This window comes from Monodelphis domestica, chromosome 3, assembly GCF_027887165.1.
Source record: "Monodelphis domestica isolate mMonDom1 chromosome 3, mMonDom1.pri, whole genome shotgun sequence".
In the NCBI taxonomy this organism is placed as follows: Eukaryota; Metazoa; Chordata; class Mammalia; order Didelphimorphia; family Didelphidae; genus Monodelphis; species Monodelphis domestica.
The window spans coordinates 475,714,567-475,742,084 of NC_077229.1; the positions used below are offsets into that span (position 1 = coordinate 475,714,567).

Genomic DNA, 27,518 nt, shown 5'->3' on the forward strand with positions numbered 1-27,518 from the left:
CTTACTGTGACCCTGGGCAAATCATTTAAACCTATTTGCCTCAGTTCCTCAACTATAAATTGAACTGGAGAAGGAAATGATAAACCATTCCAGTATCTTTTTTAAGAAAATTCCAAAATGAAGTCATGAAGAGTTGGACAACTTAAAATGACCAAACAACAATAACAATATCACATTAATTTTTGTATTTCTCTTACTTTTCTCAGGCTATCTCCCATATGGAACCTGCACTGGTTCGCTTACTCCATATCTTAGAATCTCTCACTTCCTTCAAAGATTTACTCAGTTGCAATTTCCTAAACAAGAGCATTCCTGTTCCAGTTCTCCTTCTCACACCTTCTATAAGTGTTCCTTTCCTTCTGATTTGTTTTGTATTATATCATGTTTACATATTTATTTTATCCTCTTCCTTATATAAAACCTCCTTGAAGGCAATCCATGGTTTATTTATTTAGGGGCTCATTTTATCACTAGTGACTAATAATGGAGTGCATTGTGCTTAGAAGATGTTTAATACATTTTGAATTTGGTAACCTAGGAAGATGAACATGCACAGATGAAAAAAAGGCCTTAAAATACTTTTAAAAGCCTTATGCAAGTGAAAATTGATAGACTTCATGGTTCATCAGGCTGGAGTTTAGTGCTAATGAGGCCAAATGACAGATTCAATTAAAAATCTTGGCCAGCTCTCCCTCAGATGTATTTCACTGAACCACAAAATGAACTGGAATAGGAACTGCAATTGGCTCAGTATAATTCCATAACAACCAGTGGAAAAACACCTCTAAGTACATACTCCACTCCATATGGACCACTTGTGTCGATTCATCATGATTACTTCCTTATTTAATACTGTAGAATGGAATTTGACAAATTTCTCTTTCTGATATCTATGTTCTTTTTTAATTAAAGTTTTACTTTAACAAAGCTTACTTTATTTTAAGTCTCCTTCCAAGCTCTCAGCCTTATAATAATCACTAACTTGGATCCTTTATTATTTTAGAGGTTTTCCTTTAAAATAGTTAACCTCTTTGTTTTCTGTATAGAGAACAGGAACTGAGCTAGAAATAGGGTAGGGCAACCAGCTTTCTTTCCCAGGGCAAAATATAAGTGCTTAATAAATTCTTGATGACAGACTTCATAAATGTTTTAACTTAGCAAAGTTTTTAAAAATTAAAATATATTTGTTTGTTTGTTGTTATATTAAAGTACCCTCTTTGCCCTTCCCCCACTAGAGAAGTCATCATTTGACAGAAAAATATACATTTATGTATATATGAATTTATGTGTATATATATATATATATGTCTATATATAAAACTATGCCTTACTTCTATTTATCAGTTTTTTTCTCTGGAGCTTGACACATACAAGCCATTCTTCAAACAATATTTCTGTTGCTTTATATAATGTACTCTTGGTTCTGTTCATTTCACTCTTCATAATTTCATGTCTTTCCATATGTAAAAATTTAATCTGCTTGCCATTTCTTATGATGAAGTACTATTCCATCACAATTACATGTCACAACTTATTTTGCCATCCCCCAACTGATGGGCATCCCTTCAATTTCCAGTTTCCATTTTTTTTGTCTGGACCAAACTCTTCCAACCTAACCAATGTAGATAAGCAACTCTTCTTCAATTGATGGTCTTGGAAAGTTGTCTGAGGGCACTGAGTCATCATGATTTGCTCATTCTACCTGGTTAGGAAATGTAAGAGTCAAAGCTTGAATCCACTATACCAAAGGGCGTCTATGCCCTGCTCCATGACTTAGTAAGATTAATTAGTTAAAATGGGAAGGGTCAGGACTCATGAACAAAATCCATTTGTCAATATGCCCAATCCCAACCCCAGTTAGTCAATATACAAGTCATCCAGAACTTATTAAGCACCCACTTTGTTCCAGGCAAAAAAATGTCCCTTGCTCTCAAGCAATTCATAGTCTATTGGGAGAAATATAATATGAAAAGCTATGTGCAAAAATAAGATATATATGTATATATATGTACATTTATTTATTTGGAATATTTTTCCATGGTTACAGGATTAATGATTTTTCCATTCCTCTTCCCTCCCCCCTCTCAGAGCAAACAAGCAATTCTACTGGGTTATACATGTATCATTGTTCAAAATCTATTTCCATGTTATTCATATTTTCAATAGAGTGATCTTTTATTGACAAAACCTGAATCATATCCCTATCAAACCTCATGATCTACTATAGCAAACAAAATATACTGACGTTAAATTGGATATAGGGAGGGTCCTAGCATTAAGGGAGATCAGGGAAGATTTCTTATAGAAAACTGGAGTTTTAGCTGGGACATGAAGTCAAGAGATGAAGATAATGAAAGAGAATTCAAGGGCTATGGGAAAACTGGTGAAAATGCAGGGTCAAGAAATGGAGCATTCTGTGAATATAACAGCAAGAAGGCCAGTGTCACTGGACTGCAGAATACATGGTGGGGAGTAAGGTATAAGAAGATTGCAAAGGTAGGAAAGCACCAGGTTATGAAAGAATGAATTTGAATACTAAAATTAGGATTTTACATTTGATTCTATAGGAACAATTGGGGTTTACTGACTAGAAGGCCAGAGGTGACATATTTTAGGAAGTTCATTTTGACAGATGAATGGAGGACAGACTGCACTGGGGAGAGACTTGAGCCAGGGAGACCATTCAGAAGGCTACTGCAATAATCCTGGCGTGAGATTATAAAAGTCTGTACTACTGTAGTGACAGGATCAGAGATAAGACTTTGTTTTACTTATCTCTTTTATTATTTTCCCATAATGAATCACACTTAATTTTATTTTTTATTTTAATAACATTTCATTTTTCTTCAATTAACATTTATTTTTAAAATTCTGAGTTCCAGATTCTCTCCTTCTTTCATGCCCTCATTTCTTCTCTCCCTCCCCATGTAAATAAGCAATCTGATATAGATTTTACATGTTCAATCTCATAAAACATTTCCATATTATTTATTTTAATCGCACTCAATTTTAAGATGCATTTTGTATTGACTGCCCTAGGGACTCATATTCCTAAAAACAATTTAGTTTGAGTTTTTTTGGTCATTAACATAAATCAATTAAAGAATGCAAGCACTAATACCTTTTTTAAAGATAGGAAGGAAATAGTGCTGAATTTGGAATCAGAAGATTTTGGTTAAATTTTTGGCTCTCCCAATTACTTAACATCTGTAAGCCATGGTTTTCTCACCATCACCTTAGAGCTCCATTATTTCCAAGACTAATGATCTAACTTTGAAGATCATTTTGTAGTTTTAGAAGCATTTTACACATCTTGCTTAAGTTGTTCTCTATAATCTAAGTGATAGAAGAGATAAAGCACTAAATTTAGAGATGGAAGGCCTTTGTTCAAATCCCAACACTAGCTGTGAGACTTTGGGCATGATAATTAAAATTTGTAAGCTTCAGTCTCCTTGTCTGAAAAATGAGGATAATAATAGCACCTATTTCAAAGGGTTATTGTGAGGAACAAATAACAGACATAAAATCCTCTGCAAACCATAAAGGATCATATTAGACCCCAGATTTATTATTAACACAATGAAAGATAAAGTTAAAAGGAAACTTAGAGATTATATAGCCTAACCTCCATGTTGCACAGATGTCAAACCTGAGGCATATAAAAGATTCAATGACAGGAAGGTCTTGATATGACTAGAATCCAATACTATGTTATTTGACCTAAGTTGCCAAATGGAAAGTATTGCTAACACCAAGTTATAGAGCTGATTGCATTGAAAATGGCAAAAATGAACAATTTATAATTTACAAAAGAAAAGGAAACAACTTACCACACTCCTTTTTGTGGGGATTTCTATCATCTATCAGCCTTGGCCAATATTACTTTCCCAGGTGCAATATTTTATTTCACCACAAGATGGAACTAACACTTATCGAATTATTTTAAGGTTTAATCTGGCCCTAAACCAAAATTTGGGGGGACACTTTACCCTGAAGGGTTCTCTATGGGTCTTGAATTTTATTTTTTTTTTGCAAAATTAATATGCATTAATCATTGTTGGTTTGTTAGACGATTATTTTCACCAAAGTAAAAATCTTTCATTACCACGAGACTGACTGACCAAACAGTCCACGTTGCAAAGGAGAACACCAGCAAAAGAGAATTAATATTTAATTTACTCATTTTCATAGATAATTTTACCTCAGGATTTCTTTCAATCTTAACTCAGTTTTACAATCTGGTGCTCCAACTGTCTACTCTGTACCAAATCCTGGAGATTCAAAGGTAAAAAATTAAGCAGTTATTCTTAACCTCAGAGAGCCCGAATTCCATAGGGGAATATAACATGCATGTATTGGTATATACAAGGTGATTTGGGAAGAAATCCACTAGCATATGGTGAGATCAGGGAAGGTCTTCTTCCAAAGAAAGTGGTGCTTGACATGAGTCTCAAAGGAAATGAAGTGTTTAAAGGAGTAGAAATTAGAAGAAAGAGAATTCTAGGTTTGGCAGACAGCTAATACAAGAGTATGGAGATGGGAAATGGAGTTTGGTTATGTCAAAAAGTTTATAAAAGACAATAATGAATGCTAATTCTGGAAATATGTGCTAGAACCAAGTTCTGAAGGAGCTAGTGGAAGGAAATAAGAAGAGGCATGGTGGCATGGTCAGATTTGAGCTTTGGGAAAATCACTTTAGCAGCTGGGTGGAGAGTGCATTGGAGAAGTGAGAGGCTTGAAGCAGGAAGGTCAAATAGGAAGCTGTTACAATAATAATAATCTATCTAAGAGTTGATACTCAAGGATGTCTGTGAGCTGGAATCATGTCTGTATGGGTGGGGGAAAGGGAACAGAAGGAAAAGATGATGTATAGGTAAAAATGACAAGATGTGGCAACTGACTTTGTGTGAGAGTGAGTTAGAGTAATGGGGAGCATGTTGAAATTTGAGATATCTATGGAACATCCAGATTCAAAATGTCCTTTAAAAGCTCCAGAGTTTTGCTGGAGGTCATTTAAAACTGGAATAGCCTGAATAGAAAATTAGTTCTGTTTGCTTCTTTAACTTTATCCTGAACCCAAAGACGGACACCAAAAACAAAAAATTTAAAAACCCCACCAAATGTTTTAATGATTTTATCATAAAGTACAATATGTAAACATATAGTTTTCTTGGAAGTAAGATGCTTGTCAATTCATTAAAACCTCATACAATCTATTGGTTTTCATGTAATTTAATACAACCCTAAGAAATAAACTTTTCCTCAAGCAGGTTGATTCTTTTATGGGAGCAATAAACATTGTATACACAAGATGGCAGCCTCCTTCTAGTAGGAATACTAGTATATAATTCAAACATCATTAAGAACAGAGGTATCCATCTACCCCACTTGTAAATGTTGCTTCAAGTTAAATTAGTCATATGTTTGTCAAAATGTAATCATCTTCAATCAAAACAAAATGGATAATAAAACAAAGAAATCGATACTCTTCCTCAGAGTGGCCAGTGGTGCTCTTGAGATAAATATAAAAGCTTCCTACTCATATACATATGCTGATCTCCAATCATAATCAAACAAAGAATGTAAGATGTAGACTTGTTTTTCAGAGTATTATATCCAAGAATATAATGCATTAGGTTTAAAGAACATCACCACAAAGCTATCTAAATATCTGTCAATAGAAGAGAGTAGCAACAATCAGATTGTCTTTCTGAGTACATCAATTATTACCTTTCAATGAATTCTTCTACATTTTTCCAAATTGTTTGAGTTTATGCATCTATACCAAATGTATGCAAGCACACATATTTTTGCAAAATAATATTTTTCTTTCTTTCTTTTTACATAAGGTGAGACAAATCCAGGAGAAGCTCTGCTGAAATTGAATAAAATTATTCTGTTTAAAGTGTACTGCCAAAATGGTTCTATGGTCTCATTAATGTGAATATTTCCTCCAATTAGAAAGACTGCAGCCTAACAAGGCCTGTCTATCTTGTGCAATTCTTATCCATGCCCATCATTAAGTTCAGCACAGGGGTCCACTGAATAAGCTGGAGGTCTTCTGTAATGTATCCTCTCCACAACAGGATATCAGAAAACCACCCAAGCTAACCATCAGTTGTCTCTTGGGCTTGCCATGTGTTCAGTCCATCATCTTTCCATAAGCACAAACAATGATCAATCAGCAAATATTTAAGCCAATCCAATCATTGTTTATTAAATACCAACAACATGCCTGAAGTTTGGGGAGACAATCCAAAAAAGAAAGACAGTTCTTGCCTTCAAATAGCTTGTAATTGAACAGAGGGGAGGAAGACAAAACACAAAGAAAGCTGAAAATCAGGAGCAGAGGGAGAGTGTCATGGTAGAGAAGTCAGAGACTCCATGGTAGTGCAGTCAGGTCAAAAATAGGGAGATGTCTGAACTTAATTCTCTCCTTAAATGAAGGTTTAGAATTCATGGAATTCAAGGTGGCTTCCAAAAAAAGGCAAGGGATGATGAGATGGGCTATTAAGGCTGATAGATGAGGTTGTTACAATAATGAGTTTCCTGGGGCATGCTGGAGAAGTCAATCTGAGAAATCCTAAATTAAGGGCATTAAGGTAAGGAATGAAGAGATATTTATTATTATTATTTAACACAGTAGTATAATATAGTATGACAAGATCTCAGCAGTCCTGGGGGTTTAAAGAAAAACAAAACAAAATTCTTGCCCTGAAGGAGCTCATGTTGTCATAGGGAAGACCACATGTAAATGGTAAGGAACACAGAAAAATGGGCAGGTAGGTGGTCTGGAGTCAGGAAGATCTAAGTTCAAATATAGCCTTGGAAGAGTCAGACATGACTGAAATGACTGAACAGTAACAACAACCCATAGAAAATACGGGCAGAATAATATCTAAGTCAGGGGGAGCAAAAAAAGGCCTTCTGCACAAGTTGGCTTTTGAACTAAATCCTGAAGGAATTCTAAGAGGCCTTTGGAAATCACAACAAAGTGAACAATTCTTTAGGCTTAAAATCTTCTATTCCATGATCACTGTTTATCTGTTTATCTGTTACTTAAAACAATGAAAAAAATTACAAAGACCAATAAATGCATCTCCCCCCCCCCATTTATACAACATTAAATTCATACATCACTAAACAGAGGTTGAAAGACACTATTAATATATAAAGGCTCTGCAGAAATGCTCTTCTAATTTCATACCATCTTTGTGTAGCTATATATGTCAGGCTGGAAAGACTGTGAGTATGCTTTTGGTAATGGACAATGCTTATTGTTTGAGGACAAGCCTAGCCAAATTCAAGGAAGCATCACCAGTTTGGCTACAATGTAAGGATTTTTTTTAAACACCTCAACTTAGACCATTCTCATGGAAGGTATACCTTACACCAGTGAAATTACAGTTCAATGAAAGATATAAGGCATCTTCGTTGGTCTTTAGGTGTTTTTCAATTTTGTCTGACTTTGAGGTTTTCTTGACAAAGATACTGAAGTGGTTTGCTATTTCCTTTTCCAGTTCATTTTACTGATAGGGAAATTGAGGCAAACAGGGTTAAGTGAATTGCCCAGGGTCACATGGCCAGTAAGTGTCAGAGGCTAGATTGAAATGAAGGTGTCTTCCTAACTCCATGTCCAGGACTATCTATAAGCCATAATGTAACTGCAAAAAAAAAAAAAAAGGTCTATGAATTTATATCAAATTTGCTTTTATACAGAATGTTAGTAGAATGGGAGAAATAGATTCAATATTCATGTTAACTAAAACATAATTTCTTTGCTATTTGGAGAGTTTGATAATTTTATTCACAAAATATAAGCAAACATTAAAGTCTCTTATATGAAAATATTTTTTTCCAAGACTTTTAACTGAAGTAAGGGGGGGAGGTTCTGTCTTTTTTTTTGGTGGGGGGAAAATAATTATGAAACACTTTCCACTGAAAACCTCTTTAAAATGTTTAATACAAACCAGAAATTTATACAAAGATTCTTTTTGAAATAAAGTTCTCCAATAAATGTAAACATTTTCAGTTTAAACTGAAGTAAGGTATTTCAAAATTATTTTTGCCTTGCTGGAGAGTTTTCTTGTCATGGATCATGATTCCTTCTTGATTCTTGGGGCTGTTCAGATTTTCTGCTGTTTCTTGGGTTCCTTTCCTGCACCATACCATCATCTATCATGCTCATCTCTTAGAGTTTGGATGATTTCTATTCCTTTTTCTTGACTTTAAGTTCTCCTTCCTCCTATGATTCTCACTGTCTTTATTTTGATGTTTTTCTCTTTCATTTTCAGAAAAAAAAGATTTCTTCTTTATTCTTTCCTTTTCTTGGTATCACCAGATTTGTTTTCTGTATCTACATAGTCATCATGGTCTCTGTCCTTTAAAGCCCTGTAATTGTTGCATTCTTTAGTAGAGTCTCTGTCAGAGGCATATTTTGATAAGTTCTCTCTCCATTCTGGATCTCTCACAATTTTCATCCTCCTTTGGTTCTTGTCTCTTGCTGTGTTTTTTCCATTTTATTTTCCATGTGTTTCTTTTCACTTGTTTTCTTTTTCTTAATTGATTCATCTGTTACTTTATTTTTCTTTTTCCTTTGTACTTCTTTCCTTTTGTCTTGCTTGAGTCAGAGCTATGGTCAGAGCTAAGACCACTTGTGGATGAGTGGTCACTGCCACTTTCTCTGGCTGAGTCTGAGCTACTATTGCTGCTGTCAGAACCAGAGTCTGAGAATTCAGATTTAGAAGAGGAAGAGGAAGAATCTAATGACTCAATTTCTTTTTTTGCAATGATGATCTCTGGTGCATTTTTAAGGTGTTCTCGTAATTCATCCATTAAAACTCCAAAACCTAAAGAAGTAAGGAAATTGGATGGCAAACCAAGTAAGGGAAGTAATCCTTCAAAGAATAGCTACAGAGTTTCATCCTTCAGTCATGCATTAAGCTTAGGAAGCCCAAAGTTCTTGAAAAAATATTTTGACAAAAATTCTACTGGAAGATATAGTAGTTTCTTCACTCAATGTTAAACATTCAAGGACACTCCATGGAAGTGAATGGGTATATAAGAGATGAACAAACATCTTGACATTTCATAATTTGTTTGTTTCTATACTGTTCCTTGAAAATGCCCTCATCTGCCATGAGACAATATCTGCACACCCATGGTCCTAAAGTCCACACACTTATTGGGGATATGTTTAGTAATGATTTTTTTCTGGAGGCTGATAACTTTGCTTGCAGTAGATTTTATTTAAAAGAATGGGCAGTTTCATGCATACTTCAAAAGTATTTTCCTGTAAAGAAGAGTTAATCAGGTTTTTGTTTGCTATCTTAATTTTGGTTGTATTCTTAGATGTTAACACATTTTGCTTAGTTGTATTATATTGTGTATATATTGTATATATATAATTGTATTATATAGCTTATTGAAATCATGTAGTATCATATATTAGATGTGATTTAATAATGTTAATCAATTTAAACCCATTTTATTCACTTTTTTGGAAAAATATTGCCAGATAATGATGTTCCATGTAATTTCTCTTTGCCTGTTCAGTTATAGAAAGTGGTGCTCAGTTGTAGAATGTATTGTATAGACATTGCTTTTTTTTAACACCCAGTATGTACACCCCATGTAATAGAAAGGGTAACAATAAAATAGTGGTCCTAAAGAAAGAATATGACAGAAAAAAAAGAACGCCCTCATAGGATCCCATGTATTCCTTTCTTAGCACGCAGACATAACCTGCCAATAAGCCAAAAAACTTCTCATATGTCTGCTGTTGAGCACAACAATCAAGTATCATGGTGCAATGTTCTTTCATCTGGCTGTTAGGGAACTCCATGTTCAGCAATCTGTGCGTGCATTCTTCAAAATCTAAACTTGACTGAATAGTAAGATAGATTGTATGCTGAAATACCATATTGACTTCTGCTTTGTCATGGATAATCACTTTTTGTCCTTCATCTTCACTACTTCTAGCACCTTGGGCTGTGTTTGAATCATTGTCACTCTTGCAAGAATTTCTTTCTTAATAGCATTGTATTTTTCTTCATTTTCCATAAAATTAGGAACCAGCTTGAAAACATTAATTACATCCTCTGAATTATAATCATCTTCCAATGGAAGCATTTGAGTAAACTAGTCTTCTACTAGATCAAGTCCTTCCAGAATAACAGTGTTCCTTTAATTCATCCTTACATTCTGTTAACATCACTTTAATCATATACTTAACTCATTTGTCAATTTCAGACTCCTGGAGAATGTTATGGAGGTGTTCAAATGTAGCATTAATTTCTCTAGGAGATAGTTCTGTTAGTTTTAGGCCCTATTCTTTAAGAAAATCAAACTTCATGTCCCACATTCTGTTTAAGATTTTAAATTTAGGTTTTATGCTAAATATGAGAATTCTAAAGTAATATTGTGGTTGCCAATTTTAAGATATTATACCTTAAGTCTAAGTTACTTTTAGCAGTTTTATTTACAAAGAGGTGGAAAGAGTGAGAGTAGAAAAATGTAAGAAGAAGTAGAGAATTATCTACCCAAGTCTGATCTCCATGTGGATTTCCTGATAATCCTCAGCCAGAGGTCCTGGTGGTGTCTTCAGCCAGAGTTCCACCAATGCAGCCTTCTCCAAAGCCAAAGCAGGGGTCTCAGCCACTCACTCCAAAAGCCAGGGAAGGAATGAATGCTAGATCATGCTGATCCCTTCTTTTATGCTTCTTTTTCAATGTCACTTCCTGTCACTTCCTGTCATTCCCCCTTCTTCACAGAAACCAATGGCAGTCTTTCAATTTGCCTAGCACTGCCCTGGGGGGGGGGTAGGGGAAAAGGGGTGGTCTTTTGAGGTGTGAGCTTACTCTAGTAAGTGACTCCTGAACTCTCTTACTTAGTGTTAAGTAGAGGTACTTTAAGTTCTTGATTTGATTATCTAAAATTTGGCAAGGGGAGACTTAATCCTATTTTCACACTAATAAGGTGTGCAACAAATTTTGAAGCAGACAAAGTTGCTTGTCATTTCTTCAAAAGCCTCTTCAAAAATTGAGAATTAACCTTTTGAGGATAAATTCTCCAGTGTTTGAGAACTTTGAGTTGATAATTGACACAAGAACTGCATAAACATGAATAAAGATTGGAGATTCCTAAAACATATTTTCAAAGAATGAAACTATTTACACTTATTACTTTCTTTCATGAGTTAAAAGGAACTGGACTCAAGAAATGCCTCAGAGTTGCTTTCTAAACAACTTGAAATTATGCTTAAATTTTAAGAGGATTGAAATGTATACCAACCCTATAACATATCCAGGGAATAGTAGTTTAAAGAAAAAAAAAAACCTAAATATCAGCTTGTTCAGCTGCCATTTTTATCCTTTTCCAAAGACTGAGTACAGAATGTGTACAGGATAAGAATTTTTGTTGAAGTGCCATTTAACTACGTACTCATGCCATATGGTATAACAATAGGTGGTATATGAATATATTTTCCAATTAGCTACATGTGATTATTAGCTTATGTGAATTGAAATGAGGAAGGAGAAGTGTTAAATTACTTATTTTTATACTAATCAAAATTATCAGCACTACTAACTGATATATAGATTGATTAACATTTTTTTTTAATTTTTTAAATTTTAAATTTTTTAATTTTATATATGTATATATAATTTAAAAATTAATTTAAAATTTTAAAAACTTAAAAATATCAATTATTAAAATATTATATGGAGAAATGCAAATTGAAACAACTCTAAGGAATTGCCTCATACCTAAAAGATTGGCTAAAATGACAGCAAAGGAAAGTAATAAATGTTGGAGAGAATGTGGCAAAATTGGGACATTAATACGTTGCTGGTGGAGTTGTGAATTGATCCAAACTTTCTGGAGGGCAATTTGGAACTATGTCCAAAGAGCACTAAAAGACTGTTTGCCCTTTGATCCAGCCATAGCACTGCTGGGTTTGTACCCCAAGGAGATAATAAGGAAAAGATGTGTACAAGAATATTCATGCTGTGCTCTTTGTGGTGGCAAAAATTGGAAAATGAGGGGATGCCCTTCAATTGGGGAATGGCTGAACAAATTGTAGTATATGTTGGTGATGGCATACTATTGTGCTCAAAGTAATAATGAACTGGAGGAATTCCATGTGGACTGGAACAACCACCAGGAATTGATGCAGAATGAAAGGAGCAGAACCAGGAGAACACTGTACACAGAGACTGAACACTGTGGCACAATTGAATGTAATGGGCTCTTCTCTACTAGCAGCAATGCAATCATCCAGGAGATTTCTGAGGGACTTATGAGAAAGAATGCTATCCACATCCAGAGAAAGAACTGTGGAAGTAGAAACACAGAAGAAAAACAACTGCTTGATCATGTGGGTGGCTGGGGATATGATTAGGGATGTAAACCCTAAACAATCACCCTAATGCAAATATTAATAATATGGAAATAATTCTTGAACAATTTCACATGTAAGACCCAATGAAGTTGCTCATTGGTTCTGGGAGGGGTGGATGAGAGGAGGGAAGAGAAAGAACATGAATCATGTTACCATGGAAAAATATTCTAAATTAGTTAATTAAATAATTTTTTTCAAATAAAAAAATTAAAAATACTGTATAGAACTTTTCATTCATAATAGTAAAGTTTCTTTTTTGGCACATTATAAAATGTAGATACACAATTACTTGTTTCCTCCCTAAATTATATATGTAATCTGTGATAGATCTCATAAGAAAAACAGTAACAAAGATTTGTTGAAGTAAAATCCACCATCATCACCAAAAGCTCATATCTATGAATTTTCTACATGGGAAACAAATCTTCTTGTTTGTGTTAGTATGTGTGAAATGATTAAGCATGACAAAAAGAGTAATTATAAATTTGACAAAAATAACAGCCTAATTAAAAGACAATCATTGCTCTGAATAAATTTTTAAAGTGGTCCGTTAGAAGTAGCAGAGGGGGCAGCTGGATGGCTCATTGGATTGAGAGCCAAGCTTAAAGACCAGAGTTCCTGGGTTCAAATCTGGCTTCAGACACTTCCTAGCTGTCTGACCCTGGGCAAGTCACTTAACCCCCATTGCCTAGCCCTTATCACTCCTCTAAGTCACGCCTTAGAACTGATACACAGTATTGATTTCAAGATGGAAGGAAGGTAAGGGTTTTGGGCCCAGGAAAGCAGCTGATAATAGACATCCACACTTATAACTGTTACAATGAATAAAACCAGATGTATTTACCACCAGGGAAAATAAAACTAAGGATATTTCAAAACATGATCAGAAGATATGAGCAAAGATATGTAATATGGGCAAAATTGGCCACCAGGTGAAGATAGAACTCTGTGAACTGGAATCAGGAAGACCTAAACTCCAACCACATAATTAGTGTGATCTTGGCAAATCACTCTACCTTTCTGTCTCAATTTATTAACCTGTAAAACAGGGATTAGAATAGCACCCATTTCATAAGCTTTTGTGAAGATCAAATGAGATAACATACAGAAAACACTCTGCAAAACCTAACAGCACTTTCCAAGGGTATCCCAAAAGTCTCTGTGTAGTTTTAAATTTTAATAGCTAACCTTTAAAAATGAAGTCTTTTGAAGAACCCTATGTAGGTAATAGTTATTATTATTATTATTATTATTATTATTATTATTATTATACACGAAGTTTTTGAAATTCTCCTTATGTGCAAATTTAACATAAATCTGTACCCCCTCTTTCCTTTGTAAAAGGAAAGTTTTGAAAATGATTTTCATCTCACCCCCAACCTTTGATTGGTTTAAGAATAGGGCCTAAAAATTGGAAAATGAGGGGATGCCCTTCAATTGGAGAATGGCTGAACAAATTGTGGTATATGTTGGTGATGGAATACTATTGTGCTCAAAGGAATAATAAAGTGGAGAAGTTCCATGGAGACTGGAACAACCTCCAGGAAGTGATGCAGAGCGAAAGGAGCAGAACCAGGAGAACATTGTACACAGAGACTGATACACTGTGGTATAATCAAACGTAATGGACTTCTCCATTAGTGGCAGTGTAATGTCCCTGAACAACCTGCAGCGATCTACAAGAAAAAACAAAAACAAAAACAAAAACAAAAAACTATCCTCAAGCAGAGGACAAACTGAGGGAGTAAAAACACCGAGGAAAAGCAACTGCTTGACTACAGAGGTTGAGGGGACATGATCGAGGAGAGACGCTAAATGAGCGCCCTAATGCAAATACCAACAAGGAAATGGGTTCAGAGCAAGGACATATGTGATAACCAGACGAATCACGCCTCAGCTAGGGAAGGGGTGGGGGTGGGGTAAGAAAAGAAAATGATCTGTTTCCAATGAACAATGTATGAAAATGACCAAATAAAATAATGTTTTAAAAACTAAAAAAAAAAAAAGAATAGGGCCTGAGTTTTATTTGCATAAGCAGGACACCTGCTGGCTCCCTGAAATCCTGGAAGATATTTGTTTCTTGCACCATAGGACTCTTGGTGTCCAGAAGACTGGCTCCTGACCTGGATTGAGTTCAAATCTGTCCAACCAAGGAGACCCAGAAAAAGTAATGTCAGCAGGAGTATAAGTTATGGTTTGGAGAAGTTTGCCTTCTCTTTTCTAGGAAGTTGCTGCACGCATTCTTTTTCCTGGCAAGGTAGAGCTTCATCTCTTTGCTATTGAGACAAATGATGATTTAGATCCTTTAAATATGTTTTAGGCATATTATTACTGCCACGGATATAGCACTTTAAGATTTACAATGTCAAATGAATAGTTCTAACCAAATTAAATTTAAAAAGTTTTGTATATTTTTAATTATAAAATATAAAATTCCTAATTTACATGGAATTATCTGAGCTGAGGGCAAAATCCATGTGCTTTCTGGCACTTACTGTCATTAATAGTCCTTTGGACCTTAGTTTTGAGTTCATAGCTTGATTCTGAAGGATTTCTATTTTTTAAATTTTAAATAAGAGAATATATTATTTAGAAGGAAAGAATATTACTCCATGACACTTAATTGAACTGGATTAGTGAATTCTACTCATCAGGTAGGCTTTGTTGATTTCTTAGGGTGACTAGAATGAGCATAGTAGGCAAGATCCTAGATTTCCTCTTCTGAGGCACAAAAATAGAAAGTTAGATGGCACATTGATAGAGTGGAAAAATGGGGATAAAGATGAAAGGGTAGAATGTAAACTGGCAAGCAAAAATGGTGAATGAGGATGGGAATCATCAATCTATATCCCAGGCTCCCATGTCATATAACTCTGTAAAATATGTAACAAACATGCTCCTTTTAAGCCCAACAGTCTTGAAGGCAAGAGTACATACACTAAGAATAAGTGGGAACTAAGATCAAGGTAATCTAATTTTAGAATAGCTTTAGGGCAATAGAATTCAGGATGGATTAAGGAATGGTTAAGATGATTGCAAAGTAAAACCTTAAGCTAAAATACAAAAAAAAAAATGTGTGGGCAAGTACAGAGTGTGGGTCTGCTCATTGTTTTTAAACAAATATTTTGATACCTATATCAGGTTCCTTTTTTAATCCTGTGTGCTTTATTTTATTTATTTAGAAACAGTATTCTGAGTAGGGGATTCATAGACAAACTCTTTGAGAGCAGGGATTGTTTTCTTGTCTTTTTATTCCCCAGCACTAGGCACAGAGTCTGGCACACAGAAGGGGTTAAAAAAATATTGGTTGATGGACTGACTCCAAAAGGATAAATCAATCTATTTTAGGCCTTCGATTCAGTACAAAATAAAAAAATTTCACCTGAAAATCAGAATCCTTGGGGACTAATAAAACATAAATGGAGTTTGTGGTCAAAACCTTGAGAGGAAAAAGCAACACTTTTGGGGATATACCTCTGAAATTGTGAATTGAATTGCAGGCAAAGAGAGGAAAAAAAAAGACCAGCAGGAGGGCTTGATTCCACCTGGCATATAGTTTTCTCAACAGGTTCCTAAGTCTGTTCATTCTTTATACACAATATGTTTTTCTGTATGTTTTAAAAAAAATTCTTACCTGTGAATTTTTATTCACCATATGTTCACAAAGAAAGACCTTCTTGTTGCTACCTATACCAACTATGATGACATAAAATAATATTCCATTCATTGAAATAATGAACTTCATAATTTTATTTCCCAGCTGGGCAATGGGAACATCCATGCATTTTCCAAATTGAAAAATCAGAGAAAGATCATAAAAGAATTAAAACCATTTTTTCAAGTTTTTTTACTTGTAACATAAAATTAAAATGTTCCTTTTCTTATATGTGTCAGAGCCATATTTTTAGGAACAGAGACAGACTCCTAAATGTAATTCATTATGGTTAGTGTACAGATCACCAAGTTTGTGTTTGTACACACATGTTAAGGATAGATGGGGACATGTGTTAATTGGTTTCACCACCAGCTGGGTCTTAATGTTGATTGTAGTACTGAGAAAAGAAGCAGCACCCATAACAGTGCTGGGAAACTTGCTTAGCCTAGAGCTACAAACAGCCATTGGAACACCATTTGGAATTAGAGTTAGCCCTGTTTTATACTGAAGAAGAAAAGGGAACTTGAGTCTTTAAAAATGCCCTAATGTATGTTAATAGGGGGCAGCTAGGTTGCACAGTAAAGAGAATAATGGGTCTTATATCAGGAAGACTCAACTTCCTGAGTTCAAATTCATCCTCTGACCCTTACTAGCTATGTGACCGTAGGCAAGTTACTTAACCCTATTTGCCTCAATTTTTTATCTTTAAAATGAGTCGGAAAAGGAAATGACAAACTATGCTAGTATCTTTGCTAAGATAATCCCAAAATAGGGTCAAGAAGAGTTGGACACAATGAAATGACACCACCAGCACCAAAACAATTTATATTAAGCTAACCCAACAGCTCTGATTATAATAATTATGGATCCCCATGGGCTTGTCAATTTCCTTGAGTATTTAAGGAATGTACAAATGGAATTACTAATTGCTCTAATTTTATTTATGTGTACTCTCTTCTCTCTATGGAAGGGGCTCAGTTTATCCAGATTTTGTCACTATATACATATTAGTAATATTACATGACTTACAAATAAATTAAGGTTTTTGAGGAGTTCCCTTCCAGTCCTCAGGTATGTCTTTTGTTCTCCATTTGGATTGTCAGTAGGAGTTCCATAAAGAGAAGCTTTAGGCTAAAAGGAGAATGGTAATTTTCAAAAATGAACATACACATGTGGTTGCTTTTGGATAAAGATACTTATAAGCACATAGACATATATGCATCTATAAACATATACACATATAATAAAAAGCTTTGTGAAAATAGTTCTTTAATCTAATTACTAGCTTGTGATTTTTATGTTTACTCCATGTGTAGGAAGAATTCAACTTATCCTACCTCAAGAAAATTAATAAGTAATTATAAAATTAATTAATTTTAAAATGGACTGAGTAGTAACCTGTCAAATGAGGTTGCTATACTTAAGCAAGCTCAAGCTGGGGCATTAATTTCCCATGGAGTAGAAGGGTAAAAGGTCCTTGATGTTGAAATTCAGTTAACAAAAGTCTGCCTCAAAGGTCAGGGATGTTCCAGGACTTCTCATTTATTTTAAAACTCTCAGACTGGCTAAAACGATAAAAGGGCAAAATGAAAAATGTTGGAGAAGATACAAATACATTCTTGGTGAAACTATGAACTGAACCAAACATTTTTTTGGAGCACAATCTGTGAGGCTTCCTTGAACCCATGAGAAGCCTCAAGGTAGGAAGATAGAGGAAGGATAGAAGTTCTGGATGCCACAAGGGGGATGGCGGAGCCAACTTAGAGATATGAGGTGGCAGGAATGAGTCAGAAAACCAGGCCTTATTGATTACAAAGGAGCCACAGCAAAAACTCCGAATCAGTGGACTACTCAGAAGGCTTATACCCGTCCAAAGACCCAAATTTAATACCACACAGGTCGGAGACATGATAGAGGGAAGAAAGTGCCTGGCCGAAGGCCAGGTCCCAGGTGGAAGAGGTAGATCAGGAAAGAAAGCAAAGATGGAGCTTGGCCAGAGGCCAAGCTCCAGCAAGGACAGACATCAGTGAGAGCTGAGATCCAAGAGGAAGAGAGCAAAAGAGAAGGCAGAGCTTGCTGCAGCCCTGTATTTAATCTCTTTGATATGCAAATATATACAATACATAGATATCTTAGGAGAACCTTCATGAAATTATTAAAAATGATAAAAGCAGAACTAATAAGACATTATAAACAGCAATAGAAATACAGTTTGAATAATTATTTGTGCATTTCTACTTCCAGAGAAAGAATTAATATAATATAAATATAGTAGGACATTGTTTTTACATACATATAACTTTTTGTAAAATGATGTTTTCTCTAGTATAGGGAAGGAGGGAAGATGGGAGATACCTAGGAATTTTAATATAACAAACAAACAAATTAATTAATTACAAAAGATAAACCTCAAACCTTTTCACCATCGCATATTAGATTCAAGTTAACTAGGACCTACTTTCCTCACTAATTCTCATTGGCTAGTTACCTTAGCTGGGGTTTTGTTAGACAGTAAACACATACAGTAGAACTCTTGTTCATCTCTTCATGCTCATCATTAATTAAATAATAAGATATCTGGCTCCTTTATGAGAATTATCAGTATTACTGAAATTACGTCTGCTTGATTCAGTTTCTTAATCTTGACATCAAATCTAAGAAGCAAGCATTTATTATGCACTTAGTATGTATCAAACACTTTGCTAAGTTCTAGAAATACAATTATAAGGAGACAATGATCTTTTTCCTACCTTCAAATTCTAATGGAAAAAAAAATCAATACATAAAAGAAAGCTAAAAAAGAGTTATGGATGGCAATGAAAGAGGCAGGTCTTAAAACACAATAGATAAGCTTGTAGTATGAAATGCAGTTTAGAGAGTCTGTATGAAGATGGGGCTTGGACCCCATCCTTAACATGGAAGTTCTGGGAGAAACCAGTCAGAGAAAGAGGCTGCAGTGGCTAAGGGTATGTAAGAGAAGTAATCTACAGTTAAAGTTTCACTCTGGCCAAGATGTTTCTATTTCATAGGAGAGAAAGTCTTATGTAGATAATAATAACAATAACTAATATTTAGACAGTGCTTATTATATGTCATTTTATTATAGTATTATTCATCTTATTTGATTTTTGTAACAACTCTGAGAGGTAGGTGTTATTATTATCTTCGATTTATAGATGGGGAAATTGAGACAAACAGAAATAAAGGGACTTCTCCTGGGTCACACACAGAGAAATTTCCCGATGCCAAATCTGAACTAAGGTCTTCCTAACTTCAGGCCCAATATTCTATCCACAGCAACACCTAGCTGTCCCAGGATTTGTCAGAAGTATAGCCTGGAGAAGAATTCAGAGCAATACATAGAAATCAAAGGCAACCCCAATCAAATCATTCATTGCCTGTCTATAAAGTCAAGAAGAACTGACGATCCTTGCCCCTTTGACATATAATTAACTCTTTAAGGCCAAATCATTTAACCACTTTTTAAACTTTGGCAACTTCTTAGACTGGAGGTCACCAAACTTTTTTGATTATGCAAACCTATTGTTCTGGGTTGGGCCCAACTCAGGCTAGATCTCTGATAGTTTAGGTCCAATATTGGAATAAGAGAGGACAATCACTGGCTATTCAACAGATAACAATAGATTTAGAGTGGGAGACATATTGAACAAAGACAGGCACTAGGGATACCTTGAGTTGACTCCACTGAGAGAAGCCTTTTTGTTCCAGTTACCCTACCAAACATCAGAGAGTTCCTGGAGCTCTTAGGTACTGTTTTTTTAGGGAATGAGAATGAAATCGATATCATAAGTCTTTAGTCCAAGCCTTGAAGTTGATCTCAGCATTTTTAAATTAAAAAAAATATATAAATATATATATATATATATTTTTCAGATTTAATGTCATTACAACTTTTTAGTATTTTTTTCTGACATGTTGCAATCCATGTTTTCTCTCTCCCTCCCAATCTCCCTCTTCTTTAAATGAAAAACAAGTTAAATTTGTACATGGGAAGAATAATGCTCCTACTATACCTTTTAATAAAAATTGTTTGAGAACACACTTCTATAACATGTATATTTACTTAATTTTAAATTATTTATGTAAAAGACAGTACTAATAATTATGCCCACTACAAAATGTACAGAAAACATTAAAATGTGATAAAAGATGAAGTATTTCATCCTAGTGTCAACAGAGAATCACTGGATTTATAGAGTGGATAAGTGACTCGGTCAGTCTTGCTCATTAGGAAAATCACTTTAATGCCATTTGGAGGTTTTTTGGTAGTGCATTTGAGAGGAGATATATAAGGGTAGTGGCTATGTGAGTAGTGAGAAGATGAATGAGAGCTCTAAAGATAGAAACGAGATTTGATAGTAGATTTTCCTATGAAATGAGAGAGAATGAGGAGTTTGAAATGACATCAAGATTGTGAACGTAGGTGGCTAGGAGAATGGTGGTAGCCAGTGTCTTTGAGGTAAATAGGAAAATTAGGAAAAGGGTTGGGGTTAGGGAGAAAAGACAACATAATATTTCTATATATAGTTATGTTGCAATTAATATATGAATAATGCAAAATTTTATTCAGTATAAAATATAAAATGATAACAGGTCACATTTGGTAGGAGCTAAAATTCAATGAATGTAATGCATTTGGACTAGTCAAATATTTTAAATTAGCATTTGCCTACATGTATGAATGGGGTAAGCTGGTAAGTATGATATTACCAATGGTTGTATTTTTTTTTAAAGAGCCTTCACAAAAAGGACCAAAGAAGAAATGCTTCAGATAGGAACATTTTCAGGGGGAAAAAAAAGAGGCTCATTATTATGTTAGTAAAAAACTGATGTAATTGAATGGCATGAAAATGGTCATGGTAAATATAAAATAGATTGTGATTTTAGAAGCCTGAATCTACAGTATAGATATTCAGGTAAAGTAAAAGAGAAAGGCGAGGTTCCTGTCAAGATGGCAGCTTAGAGAGAGCTAAAGTTCAGATCTCCTGAAACCCCTTCCTTACTGATCTCAAACTGTATGCTCCTAGGACACTGACATTCAAAACAAACAACAGGATAGATCCAGGGAACCCTTCTCCTGGACCTGGACCTGGACCAAAAGGTAGGGCCCCCCAAAAGCCAGAACCTGAGATCACTTGGATCTAAGGGATAGGCAGAAGGAAGGTCCCAGGACCCATCCCCCCCAACCCAGAGTGCTGAGTCTGAGGCAGCAGCGGGAACCTAAGAGCCAGCAAAAGGACTCCAGGGCCGGCTATTCTGAAGGCCTCACCCTGAAAACAACCTGAGCCAGTCACTGGGGCACTCAGACAGCAAGGAAACAGAGAGAGACAGAGGGGAGCCTATAGCCCCATGATTGGATCCTTCCTTCCAAGTCTCAGGGAAAGTCCCTGCTTTAAGACACACTCAATCCAACCCAGGGGAAATTAATCCTATCAGGAGCCCTCAGAGCTCCAGGAAGCCTTGGCCCCTCCCCCCTCAGAGTGCAGGCCTCTCTGGCCCACAAAGGCTCTGAGATACCTGGGGACAGTGCAAAGCAGGCTCAAAGTGTGGGAATAAGGCAAGGAAGAAGCATCAGGAGGGAACTGAGAGCAATAACACCCACAAACGGACAATTTGCCTTGGGCTAAAGCCTCTGAACACCAGACAGAGATAAGAAAAGCTAGACCTCCCCACTCAGATAGAGATGGCAAACAGCACAGAAAAGTCTCAACACTCCAAGAAAAACAAGAAGAAGGGGGCGACTTTGGACAAATTTTATGGAGCAAAAATACAAAATACAGAGGAGATAGAAGAGGAAACACAAGCAAATGCTCAAAAACCTTCCAAAGGAAACGGAAACTCTCCACAAACCCATGAAGAATTTGAATTGGAAATGATCAAAAAGATGGAAGCCTTCTGGGAGGAAAAGTGGGAAATAATGCAAAAGAAATTCAAGCATCTACAAAACCAGTTTGACCAAACTGAAAAGGAAAACCAGGCTCCACAATCAGCCAACTGGAAGAAAACGAGCAAGAATTAATAAAACAAAGTCAAAAGACCAAGAAATTAGAAGAGAACATAGAATATCTCACAGACAAGGTCATAGACTTTGAAAATAGAGGGAGAAGAAAAAATTTAAGAATAATTCGACTACCAGAAAAGCCAGAAATAAACAGCAAACTCAACATCATAATACAAGAGATAATCAAAGAAAATTGCCCAGAGATTCTAGAACAAGGGGGCAATACAGCCACTGAAAGAGCTCACAGAACATCCTCTACACTAAATCCCTAAAAGACAACTCCCAGGAATGTAATTGCCAAATTCCAAAGCTTTCAAGAAAAAGAAAAAAATCTTACAAGAAGACATAAAAAGACAATTTAGATATAAAGTGTGCCAATCAGGGTCACACAAGACCTTGCAAGTTCCACTCTGAATGACCATAAGGCATGGGAACATGATTTTCAGAAAAGCCAGAGAGCTGGGCCTCCAACCAAGAATCAGCTACCCATCAAAACTGACTATATACTTCTAAGGGAAAGTATGGGCATTCAAAAAAATATAAGATTTCCAAGGTTTGCAAAGAAAAGACCAGAGCTCTGTGGAAAGTTCGATATCGAAAAACAAAGAGCATGGAATACCTGAAAAGGTAAATATGAAGGAAAGGGAAAAGGAGAAAAATGTTATCTTTTTCTTTTATTCAAACTCTCTTCTATAAGGACTATATTTATATCAATCTATGTATATTAATATGTGGGGGAAATGTAATGTGTAAATAGGGGGAAAAGAAAGACCAAATAGAATAATCTTTCTCACACAGAGATTTACACTGGAAGGGGAGGGGAAGAAAACTCCTATAAGAAGGAGAGGAAGAGAGTTTTACTTAAACCTTACTCTCAGGGAAATCAACTCTGAGAGGGAAGACCATCCAGATCCATTGGGATCTTGAATTCTATCTTACCCAACAAGGGTAGGGAGAAGGGAAAACCAAGGGGGATAGGGGCGGAGGGAACATATAAAAGAGAGAGAAGAAGAGGGGGGTGGGGGAGGGAACAAAAAGGAAGGGGCTAGAAAGGGAAATATATCAAGGGAGGGAACAAGGGGGACTGATTTAAAATAAATCACTGGATTAAAAAGTTAGAGCTGAAGAAGAAAGGTTAGAATTAGGGAAGGATATCAAAATGCCAGGGAGTCCACAAGTGACAATCATAACTGTGAACATGAATGGGATGAACTCACCCATAAAATGTAGATGAATAGCAGAATGGATTAGAATCCAAAACCCCACCACATGTTGTCTTTAAGAAACACACATGAGGTGGGTAGACACCCACAAGGTCAAAATTAAAGGATGGAGTAAGACCTTCTGGGCCTCAATTGACAGAAAGAAGGCAGGAGTTGCAATCATGATATCTGATAAAGCCAAAGCAAAAATAGACCTGAATAAAAGGGATAGGGAAGGTAATTACATTCTGTTAAAAGAGAATTTAGATAATGAGGAAATATCACTAATCAACATATATGCACCAAATAATATAGCACCCAAATTTCTAATGGAGAAACTAGGAGAATTGAAGGAAGAAATAGACAGTAAAACCATATTAGTGGGAAACTTGAACCAACCATTATCAAATTTAGATAAATCAAATCAAAAAATAAATAAGAAAGAGGTAAAAGAAGTGAATGAAATCTTAGAATAATTAGAAAGAATAGACATATGAAGAAAAATAAATAGGGATAAAAAGGAATACACCTTCTTCTCAGCACCACATGGCACATTCACAAAGATTGACCATACCCTAGGTCACAGAAACATGGCACACAAATGCAGAAAAGCAGATATAATAAATGCAACCTTTTCAGATCACAAGACAATAAAAATAACGATCAGTAATGGTACATGGAAAACCAAATAAAAAACCAATTGGAAATTAAACAATATGATACTCCAAAATTGTTTAGTTAGAGAAGAAATCATAGAAACAATAATTTCATCAAGGAAAATGACAATGGAGAGACATCCTTTCAAACCTTTTGGGATGCAGCCAAAGTGGTAATCAGAGGTAAATTCATAGCCCCAAATGCTTATATTAACAAACAAGGGAGAGCAGAGATCAATCAATTGGAAATGCAAATAAAAAAACTCGAAAGCGACCAAATTAAAAACCCCCAGCAGAAAACCAAACTAGAAATCCTAAAAATTAAGGGAGAAATTAATAAAATCAAAAGTGATAGAAGTATTGATTTAATGAATAAGACAAGAAACTGATACTTTGAAAAAACAAACAAAATAGACAAAGTACAGGTCAATCTAATTTAAAAAGGAAAGAAGAAAAGCAAATTAACAGCATCAAAGATGAAAAGGGGGACATCACCTCTGATGAAGAGGAAATTAAGGCAATCATTAAAAATTACTTTGCCCAATTATATGGCAATAAATACACCAATTTAGGTGATATGGATGAATATATACAAAAATACAAACTGCGTAGACTAACAGAAGAAGAAATAGAATTCTTAAATAATCCCATATCAGAAAATGAAATCCAACAGGCCATCAAAGAACTTCCTAAGAAAAAATCCTCAGGGCCTGATGGATTCACCAGTGAATTCTATCAAACATTCAGAGAACAGTTAATCCCAATATTATACAAACTATTTGACATAATAAGCAAAGAGGGAGTTCTACCAAACTCCTTTTATGACACAAACATGGTACTGATTCCAAAACCGGGCAGGTCAAAAACAGAGAAAGAAAACTATAGACCAATCTCCCTAATGAATATAGATGCAAAAATCTTATAGGATACTAGCAAAAAGACTCCAGCAAGTGATCAGAAGGGTCATCCACCATGATCAAGTAGGATTTATACCAGGGATGCAGGGCTGGTTCAATATTAGGAAAACCATCCACATAAATGACCACATCAACAAGCAAACCAACAAGAACCATATGATTATCTCAATAGACGCAGAAAAAGCCTTTGATAAAATACAACACCCATTCCTATTAAAAACACTAGAAAGCACAGGAATAGAAGGGTCTTTCCTAAAAATAATAAACAGTACATATTGAAAACCATCAGCTAATATCATCTGCAATGGGGATAAACTAGATTGCATTCCCAATAAGATCAGGAGTGAAACAAGGATGCCCATTATCACCTCTACTATTTGACATTGTACTAGAAACACTAGCAGTAGCAATTAGAGAAGAAAAAGAAATTGAAGGCATCAAAATAGGCAAGGAGGAGACCAAGTTATCACTCTTTGTAGATGACATGATGGTCTACTTAAAGAATCCTAGAGATTCAACCAAAAAGCTAATTGAAATAATCAACAACTTTAGCAAAGTTGCAGGATACAAAATAAACCCGCATAAGTCATCAGCATTTCTATATAGCTCCAACACAGCTCAGCAGCAAAAACTAGAAAGAGAAATCCCATTCAAAATCACCTTAGACAAAATAAAATACCTAGGAATCTATCTCCCAACACTCTCCACACAACTAAAACTAGACTTGAGCAATTGGAAAAACATTAACTGCTCATGGATAGGATGAGCCAATATAATAAAAATGACCATCCTACCCAAACTTATTCATCTATTTAGTGCCATAACCATTGAACTCCCAAAATATTTCTTTACTGATTTAGAAAAAACCATAATGAAATTAATTTGGGATAACAAAAGATCAAGGATATCCAGGGAAATAATGAAAAAAAAACACAAATGAGGGGGGCCTTGCAGTCCCAGACCTCAAACTATATTACAAAGCAGCAGTCATCAAAACAATTTGGTACTGGCTAAGAGACAGAAAGGAGGATCAGTGGAATAGACTGGGGGCAAGCGACCTCAGCAAGACAGTATACGATAAACCCAAAGATCCCAGCTTTTGGGACAAAAATCCACTATTCGATAAAAACTGCTGGGAAAATTGGAAGACAGTGTGGGAGAAATTAGGAATAGATCAACACCTCACACCCTACACCAAGATAAATTCAAAATGGGTGAATGACTTAAACATAAAGAAGGAAACCATAAGTAAATTGGGTAAACACAGAATAGTACACATGTCAGACCTTTGGGAGCGGAAAGACTTTAAAACCAAGCAAGACATAGAAAGAATCACAAAATGTAAAATAAATAATTTCGACTACATCAAATTAAAAAGCCTTTGTACAAACAAAACCAATGTAACTAAAATCAGAAGGGAAACAACAAATTGGGAAAAATCTTCATAGAAACCTCTGACAAAGGTTTAATTACTCAAATTTATAAAGAGCTAAATCAATTGTACAAAAAACTAAGCCATTCTCCAATTGATAAATGGGCAAGGGACATGGATAGGCAGTTTTCAGGTAAAGAAATCAAAACTATTATTAATAAGCACATGAAGAAGTGTTCTAAATCTCTTATCATCAGAGAGATGCAAATCAAAACAACTCTGAGGTATCACCTCACACCTAGCAGATTGGCTAACATAACAGCAGAGGAAAGTAATGAATGCTGGAGGGGATGTGGCAAAGTAGAGACATTAATTCATTGCTGGTGGAGTTGTGAACTGATCCAACCATTCTGGAGGGCAATTTGGAACTATGCCCAAAGGGAGATAAAAGAATGTCTACCCTTTGATTCAGCCATAGCACTGCTGGGTCTGTACCCCAAAGAGATAATGGGGAAAAAGACTTGTACAAGAATATTCATAGCTGCGCTCTTTGTGGTGGCTAAAAATTGGAAAATGAGGGGATGCCCATCAATTGGGGAATGGCTGAACAAATTGTGGTATATGTTGGTGATGGAATACTATTGTGCAAAAAGGAATAATAAAGTGGAGGAATTCCATGGACACTGGAACGACCTCCAGGAAGTGATGCAGAGAGAGAGGAGAAGAACCAGGAGAACATTGTACACAGAGACTAATACACTGTGCTATAATCGAACGTAATGGACTTCTCTATTAGTGGCGGTGTAATGTCCCTGAACAATCTGCAGGGATCTAGGAGAAAAAACACTATTCATAAGCAGAGGACAAACTGTCGGATTAGAAACAGCGAGGAAAAGCAACTGCCTGACTACAGCGGTTGAGGGGACATGACAGAGGAGAGACTCTAAACGAACACTCTAATGCAAATACTAACAACATGGCAACGGGTTTGAATCAAGAACACATTTGATACCAAGTGGAATCGTGCGTCAGCTATGGGTGGTGGGGGGGAGGAAAAGAAAATGATCTTTGTCTTTAATGAATAATGCTTGGAAATGAGCAAATAAAATATTATTTAAAAAAAAGAGAAAGGCAAGGAGTAATCAGCTTTGGCTTTGCAAACAAATACAATGAACAGAAATGTACCACTGATAGTAATGGAGAATCTTTTAGTTGTATGGATCGAAGACTGTAGCCAAAAACATATTCCTCTTAGTAGAGCAACCATTCAGACAAAAACTTCAAGTTATTT

The 27,518-nt window shown here is 35.5% G+C and overlaps 1 protein-coding gene and 1 pseudogene across 11 annotated transcripts in view; both read right to left on the bottom strand.

The window, feature by feature from the left end:
* MCTP1 (multiple C2 and transmembrane domain containing 1) overlaps window positions 1-27,518 on the bottom strand; it is a 774,261-nt gene that overhangs the window by 364,079 nt on the left and 382,664 nt on the right. The window lies entirely within an intron of this gene.
* On the bottom strand, window positions 3,039-11,448 carry LOC130457936 (pre-mRNA-splicing factor CWC22 homolog; annotated as a pseudogene).